Source organism: Leptonychotes weddellii, unplaced genomic scaffold (assembly GCF_054177405.1).
Source record: "Leptonychotes weddellii isolate Sample4059 unplaced genomic scaffold, ASM5417740v2 HiC_scaffold_8873, whole genome shotgun sequence".
Classification (NCBI taxonomy): Eukaryota; Metazoa; Chordata; class Mammalia; order Carnivora; family Phocidae; genus Leptonychotes; species Leptonychotes weddellii.
The window spans coordinates 1-8,453 of record NW_028060024.1 but is presented as its reverse complement, the minus strand read 5'-3'; the positions used below and the strand labels follow the sequence as shown (position 1 = coordinate 8,453).

Here is an 8,453-nt window from a genome sequence, read left to right as displayed (position 1 = left end):
TGCTGTGGCTAGGACTTCCAATACTATGTTGAATAGCAGTGGTGATAGTGGACATCCCTGCCGCGTTCCTGACCTTAGGGGGAAAGCTCTCAGTTTTTCCCCATTGAGAATAATATTAGCTGTAGGTTTTTCATAGATGGCTTTTATGATATTGAGGTATGTACCCTCGATCCCTATACTCTGAAGAGTTTTGATCAAGAAAGGATGCTGTACTTTGTCAAAAGCTTTTTCTGCATCTATTGAGAGGATCATATGATTCTTGTTCTTTCTTTTTTCACAAAGATTCTTGAACCTAACTCAACTTAAAGTTGATCCCTCTCACACAGAGTCTAGGTTTTCTGTACAAGTTTAACATGTAGAATCAGGGGGTGATGATCTAATTCCCAGTTTTTAAATTCAAATGGAGTTAAGATAAAAGAAAAGACCTATGGATATGGAAATGAGAACAATGAAGAAATGCTCATTCTGGATATTGATCAAAGTGAGATAAAATTGTGATGAAACCATGGCTACACTCAGTCAACTTTATGACCTCATAAGATCTTCAATGGCTATTTTTTCAGGACTCTTACTTTTCCAAAATGCCAGTTAATAATATATATTTGCATGTGCATGCACACGCGCTTACACACGCATGCACGCATGCACATGCACACACACACTAATCATACCACAGGTGCCCGCTACAGGCCCATTCAGAACAGACCTTTCCTGAGGTCACAAGCTCTGGATCTTACTCAGTGACATTCTCAACAAAATATTTGCCTTCCATTATACCTTCTTAGGACTGTGCTATCCACAAATACAATCCTGAGTCAGATAGTATGTTCCCTTGTTCAGGTGAAATAGTCACCCGTTTTTAGACCCTTTCTCGAGACAATCACTCAACCCAATGATTTTCAAGCATTCTTCCTGAGGCCTTGGATAGACACTGCCTAGTGTCTATGACTTTAGGTCAATGCAGCAACTGTTTGACATGCAGGTTTCTTAACGTCTGCATTATTGACATTTGGGACCAGAAAATCTTTGTCATGGGGGCTTCCCTGTGCCTTGTGGAATGTTTAGCAGTTAAGAACCACTCCAGGTGATTCCAGTGAAGCTGGCCCTTGGACCTCATTTGAGAAACATAACCCTGCAATATCTACACCTTTTTGTCCACAACTCGTTCTGTTTTGCAAAATTACTGGTTTCTCCGATAACGACGTATCAGCTTTTACCTTTTGCCTGTGTCATTGGTGGAACTTTCAGGAAGAAAACTGAAGAGCAAACACCTAGGATGGAACGTGCACATCATCTGACAATGTTGGGCATTCGGGGTGTATGCGGCAGTTAGGTCCCCACCTCTGAAGAAGGTATTTTTATACAGTTGAGTCAGGCATCCTGTGATACAATAATTGAAAAAACATTAATTTGCAATGAATGCGAATAATTATTTTGATAGAACTATATTTGTGTTCTGAACCTTCTTATTTCCTCCACTAAACACCCAAAGAGCTTTACAACAGGACTTTAACTATAGAGGTAGAATGAAACATATTGAGGTGACTATTTGAACAAGGCATTATGTTATTTAAAGTCATTCTATGGGTACTTCTACATAAAAAAACTTGTTGATTTTTACGAAATCATAGGATAATTTGCACATAAATTATCCACAAGAAAACACAATTCTAGCTTGGTTTCTCCCTGTAGTCTAACATGCTACGAAAATACCATGACTTAAAAATAACAGGCAGGGAGGCACCTGGGTGGCTCACTTGGTTGAGCATCTGCCTTTGGTTCAGGTCATGATCTCAGGATCCTGAGATTGAGCCCTGCAGCCAGCTCCCTGCTCAGCGGGGAGTCTGCTTCTCCCTCTCCCTCTGCCCCTCTCCTCTCCTCCACCCCTACTTGTGCTCTCTCTCTCTCTCAAATAAATAAATAAAATATTAAAAAAAAATAATACCCAGGGCGCCTGGGTGGCTTAGTCAATTAAGCGCCCAACTCTTGATCTCAGCTCAGGTCTTGATCTTAGGGTCATGAGTTCAAGTCCCGCATTGGGCTCCATGCTGGGTGTGGAGCCTATTTATAAAATAAAATAAAATAAAATAAAATAAAAGGCTTCTAGTTATGGAATAAATAAGTCATGGGCATAAAAGGCACAGCATAGGAACTATAGTCAATGATACTGTTATACAGTGTTGTATGGTGACATATGGTAGCTAGACTTGTGTGGAGAATAGAATGTACAGAGAGGTTGAATCACTATGTTGTACACCTAGAACTATTATAACATTATGTGTCAACTATAGTCAAATAAACACATTAAAAAAAAAAAACAATGTAGGATCTCTTTCTCAAAACCCTTCATAACAAATAGCTCTGTAAGGGGAGTTAGAGACAGACTTCAGTATATGCCTCTGACTTTTTTGTTTTGTTTTGATTTGTTTTTACAGAAAGAAGTTAAGTAACTGAGTCTCAGGGCAATACAGACTTGCGCAAGACCCACATGGCTAGTGAATGTACTAGGAGAGAAACCTAGCTCTTTTCATTCCTAATCCTGTTCCCTTTTCTAGTGTGCGATGTCAAATATTGTTCCTCATCTCAGTTTAATTTAAACAAACCAAGAGTTATTGGGTACTTATTGGGATAAGTACGTTTATTTGCTTGGTTTCTATAAGAAAAGGCAAATGCATGCATATGCTAAATTGAAAATCCATTCTGAACTATTTGCTGTTTGGAATGGTTCACAGTTCTAAAGTACCCTGCATCCCACATATTATTAGAGTATTAAGTGCTACCTTTACTGTTCTACTGTTTCATATATTAAAAGTAAACTTTAATACATGAATTTGAGTTTACCTTGAAAGACCCGCTTTAAAGTCAGCTTAATAAGCTTTTCCAACTCAGGCAGTGCATTTATCTGTCTGTCAACTGTCTGTTAACCACAGGATATTCCAATGACAGCTTTGTCCATCCCTAGGACGTCTATTTTTGTATTGCCCTTCGGGGAATGGGCAGCTTAGACACCTGTTTCATTAAGCATTGAAGATTAGAATTTCCTCTGCACTACCCTACCCCTCTGGGGATTCTAGCCCTGAGCTCTATTAGGATGACCTAACCCAGCAAGATCGATTTTCTTCCTCTCGGAGGTGTGGCTAAGATGATTAACCCTTCGGTAAGTTTCATTTTTAGAAAAAGCAGAGATCCTTCAGGTGGAAGCTTATGGGAATACAAATTGCCAGGTGTATAGGCCTAGATTTCAGATACACACAGAACCCTGAATAGCTGGTCCAGTGACAACGCTAACTGCAAAGTAACCTGTGTTTTAAATAGTTGGTGTATTTGGCTGATTCCTAGTTACCAAGCAGCCATCCTCCCCCATCCCAGCGCACAAACATGAGTACAAACAATACCCTGTGCTAGCCTGGGAGTTCCCGTTCTGCAACTAAGCCTTTGTGAACTGCCATGTGACTTGGCTGATAGAATGCGGCAACTGAAACACACCAACTTTGGAACAGGCTGGGAGGAAAGTTCTAATAGGTGTTCTTGCTTATCCTCATAAGTTGGAAATGATGATGATAACGGTGCTATAGTCAATGATACTGTTATATTATATAATAATATAATAACGAGGATGGGCTTGTTCGTGTTGTATTTTAGAGTGTTTTAAAGCACTGTTACATTAAGTTATCCCATAACATAAAATAATGTCACACTGTCTCATATGTCCATGGACTTTGGGCAGGTTATTTGGTCTTATTAAAAAAAAAAACTACATAATCGATAAGGAGAAGAAAACACTACATTTAAAAAAAATGGGCAAAGGATATGAAAAGGTAATTTACAAAAGAAACACAAGCAAATAGTAAGTATAAGAAAAATTGGTAAGAATCATAAATACAGTCAAGTTAAAACAGCTGATGCCATTTTACTCACCAGATTAGCAAAAATTTTTAATTATCTAAGTTACCAATGTTGATGTACTGATTTTGCTGCAAATGATAAAAAACCTAGTTCAATGTGACTTAGTATAAATGAAATGTATTGGTTCAGAGGCCAAAGTCCATGGCAGATTTGGCTTCAGGAATCACTGGACAGGGTACTGGGCTGATCCCATCAAGATTGAATTTGTCTTCATCCCTTTGCTCTGTTACTGTTGCTCTCAGGATCCACAGAGTGGCAAGGTGCCAGAAGCTCAGGGCTTTGCATTCTCCAATAGTTCAAGTCAATTGGAAATAATAGTAAAAAGAAGAGTCTTATTTCTAGAAGTGTAAGCAAAGGTCTCGTTGCAGACCTTTGGCTCTGATCGGGTCACTGTAGCCAGCAGGATGTGTGCCCCTGTTTACTGCTTGGGTCACAACCTCAGAGACCCAAACTTGGAGGCAGCAGTTTCCCAGAAACAAATTAGGATACAGTTTCCAGAAAGGTGAATATATATCAAGTCATATAGACAACTACTGGAGTTGGCCTAAGTGGGATAAATTATCACTCTTATCTGCTGGTGGAGAGGGTTAACTGGAGAATCACCTTTTTGAAAGATAATTTCATGATGTACATCACAAAACCTTCCAAAATATTCACACCTTTCTAACATTTTTATTTCCAAAATTTTATTCTACAGAAATAACTGAATGTGTGTATAAGAATGTGTATACAAAAATACCATGACTAGGGAAGATTACTAAGCTCCAAAAAAACATGATATGTATAAAAAGACAGCTATAAATGGGAAACATAAGTTATAAACAAAGTATCTATAATTAATAACATCTTTGTTAAATGTGTAAATAGACATGTGTAGAAAAATTTCTGAAAGACCAAAAAAAATTTTTAACAGTGGCCATTTCTGTGTTATAAGACTATAGATAATAGGCAGTTTCTCATTTTCTGCTTACCTGCACCTCTAATTTTCCTAGGATGATCATAATTTTTTTTTTTTTTTTTGCCAAAAAGATAAAACTGAAGTGGCCATGGTCTATGGTATCTCTGGCTTCTACTCCTCAGCATTCAATGGATTTAATGATCATGGCTCACAAAAGCAATTAAACATGTGGGGGATTTTGGTTTAGGAGGGGAAAAACAGCTTCTTCCTGAAGAAATTATATCTCTTTACAAATGTAACCCTTATCCAAAAGGTGTTTATCTTAGCCATACATCTGAGAGGTAGGTAAATAACCATTATGGTATGGCCGTGTGAAGTCAACACAGACTCAGAATCTACCCATAATGGTGGCTCAGAGAAAACTCCATTCCAGAACGATTGATGAAAAACAGTGTCCAGAATCATCTTTAGTCCCTGAAAATTTAGTGGAATGGCTAGAGAGAGAAATACGTTCAAAACCTGGTGTTGAAATCAAAACTATTCAAATGGATGATTTACTAATTTAAATTTAAGCCAAATACTTTCATTTCTGAAGCAGTTCCCCAGTGGCCTAAAAGAGTAAAAATACGCACCCGGTACCTATTACAACACTTGGGTTGGATCCAGACACTCTAAAATGTCTACACGCTGAATATTCAGATAAAGTTGATTTTTAAAATATATTGATAATAAAAATAGAGGGCTGAGTGTTTAAGATCTTTTTTGTAGAGAGTTATTTGCCAACAGCAGTTTCTGCCCACACATGCCCAAAGACGTTCTCACTTCCGGGCTCCCCCACCCTGGTATATCTCAGGCAACACATCTGAGAAGTGGCAGTTGCCCCTGGATAGTAAAAGGATTTGTGTCCTGACTTCTTGGGTCTGCCTCCTTCCCAAAGCTGTTCAATAGTTTTCTCCAGGGCTGGCATGTCTTGTTAACTATTTCTCTCCCACACACAACTTTAGATCTTAGAGACAATCCACTCACCACAGGAAACGGTAGCAAAGAAGCAAGTGAGATAAGCTGCTTGCCTGAATGAAATCATCCTAAAAGAGAAAGCAACACACGCGTGACCCTGCTGGTAACATCATATTTAACATGAACCTTCATTTAAGGTGATAGTGATCTTCTTATAAATGTCTGCATTGCAAGTCTAAGCACATAATTACCAGCACAGGGAACAAGAGCTTTCTGAATATTTTATGCTGGAGACTTGGCACAAGATACAAACTGAGATCTCTAGACTACTGTTGTGTTCCTTGCTCACTTACCGCCGATATTATTGATAATTATGGAAAGGGAACTGGTAGAGGGGAATTAAACGGCTGTGAAACCTCTTGACTTGAACAAAAAGAAACTGATTGTAAATAATGGCAATAAATAATGGCAAATAATAATGGTTAGGGTCCAGAATCCCTAAGAAAAGCTTTCAAATTACTAATGCCCATTGAAAAATTTTAAAGCAGTCAACATTCTCTTTGATTTTAAAATATCTTACGCTAAAAGATTTCATATAGAAGAATATCAGTTTCTTCTACACTCTATAAATACACTGGAAATTAGAACATATACTGATAGCTTCTTCTCAAAGTAGAATTATGCTTAATTAAAAAAAAAACAACTATTTGGAAGCAATCAGAATAATAGAAATTCTCTACCTGAGAGCCCAATTGCTTCTCTGGCTCTGGAGGTGAGGGTGTCTCCCGCCACTTAAAAATGGATGGTCCTCCAGCTCTCCTAACGGGGCACTGCACGCAGTATTTGCTTGGCTCTGATATTGACTTTGGTTTTCTGCCAACAGTTTCAACTTTTTGTCCTGTCAACATATTCCATGAAGGTCCCATTCCTGTGTTCAGCTATTTAATATATTAACTATTTCATTTTAGGGCCCCACAATGCATGCTCAGATTTCCATTTTTAAAAATGTGCATAGCATTCCCCGTTATTTGGAGTCATGCAGCTTAAATTTCATTTAACTGAAATTTCCCATTGCAATTACCTGGATGACAACTGAATGAGGGATGGGTATGGGTAGTTCCTTCTGGAAGGATCTTTTGACTAATGATATCTATGCTTTTCCACATCCTCATCAGAGAAGCATGTAACACTGAAGTTTTGAGTATGGAAGGGAATTAATTGGAGGGCGATTAGGTCCTTCTCTCACCCAGTTTAGGAAATGATATATAGCAGGAGTTGACAAACCACAGTTCACAGACCAAACCTGGCCCGGTGCCTGTTTTTGTAAATAAAGTTTTATTGGAACACAGCCATGCCCATTCATTCATGTAATTGTCTATACTTGCTTTCATTCTACAACTACCGAGTTAAGGAGTTGTGACAGACAGTATGGCCTACAAAGCAGAAAAGGTTTACTATCTGGTGCTTTTCAGATGAAGTAAGCTGAAACCTGCTATATAACACTCTTAGCAGTCAGGATGCCTCATCTGGAAAAAAATATACTGGTTTTCCTAGAAATCTGTTCCTGCCCAGGGAGTTATTTTTATTTTTAATAAAAAGTATCCTTATATACTGAAATATACCTTCTTGCAACTACTTTAATATTTTAAAAATTAATTAATTAATTATTTTTAGCCTGTGTGTGGAGCAGGGTGGGTGCGGGGGCAGAGGGAGAAGGAGAGAGAGAATCTTTAAGCAGGCTCCAAGCTCAGCACAGAGCCCAATGCGGGGCTTGATCTCACGACCCTGAGATCATGACCTGAGCCAAAATCAAGAGTCAGCTGAACCATCCAGGTACCCCCTTCTTGAAACTTCTATCCTTCAGTCCTAGATTTACTTACTAGATCCATACAAAATAATTTATTCTCTTTTTTTGTGTGCTTTTTAAACTATTTAAAGACCATATTCACTTGTCCACTAAATCTCCTTTGTTTTCTAACCCTCAAAATTATAGTACATCATTCTGCTTAGTAAGTTAGATTTTTAGGGAGTTGATTCTTATATAAATATTTTATGCATATTGCTGCAATGCAGAACTGTGCTTATTAAAAATGTAGTATAATGTTGCCGGTAAAATATTTTCTGGCTGTAATGAAGTAGCATATTTCAAATATGCATGCTGTGCCACCTTGTAGATTCAACGTATCAACTAGTACACCAGCAGTCAACAAAAAGAATCCTCTGCCTTGTGCAATATAAAAGAATTTAAGTTTGGGATCTCATCTGTTACCAGTCTCAACAGAAAAAACAATGAGTGGAATGAAGTTACCTTGCCTCCAAAGCACAGCAAAAACCCTTGAGGTTGTTTCCCTAAAAAGTGAGATTACAGATTTTAACCTTTTTACATACTTCTGTGTTCCATTTGAACTTCTCTTACAGCAAAACATAAGTTATGTTCTAGTAATACAACAAAACTAACAGTTTCTTTTTAGAAGAGCCAAATCAGAAATAAGTTGAAAAGAGGCAATGGTAGGCAGAATTATAAAATGTTCCCTAAGATTTCCCGGTCTAACCCCGGGGACTGAATGTAGGATGAGATGCCCTGTCTGTCCATGATCATGCGGTGTTACATGACAGAAGCAATTTTGCAGGTGCAATTAGGATTGCTAAAGAGTTGATTTTGAGGGGCGCCTGGGTGGCTCAGTTGGTTAAG

General features: G+C 38.2%; 1 long non-coding RNA gene across 1 annotated transcript; it reads right to left on the bottom strand.

The window, feature by feature from the left end:
* Window positions 1–1,222: 1,222 nt before the first annotated feature.
* On the bottom strand, window positions 1,223–8,419 carry LOC145719976 (uncharacterized). The gene is made up of 3 exons (XR_014142718.1): window positions 6,502–8,419; window positions 5,831–5,889; window positions 1,223–1,380 (listed from the first exon to the last, which is right to left on the bottom strand). It is a non-coding gene; the product is annotated as an uncharacterized LOC145719976 (long non-coding RNA).
* Between the last annotated feature and the right edge of the window lie 34 nt (window positions 8,420–8,453).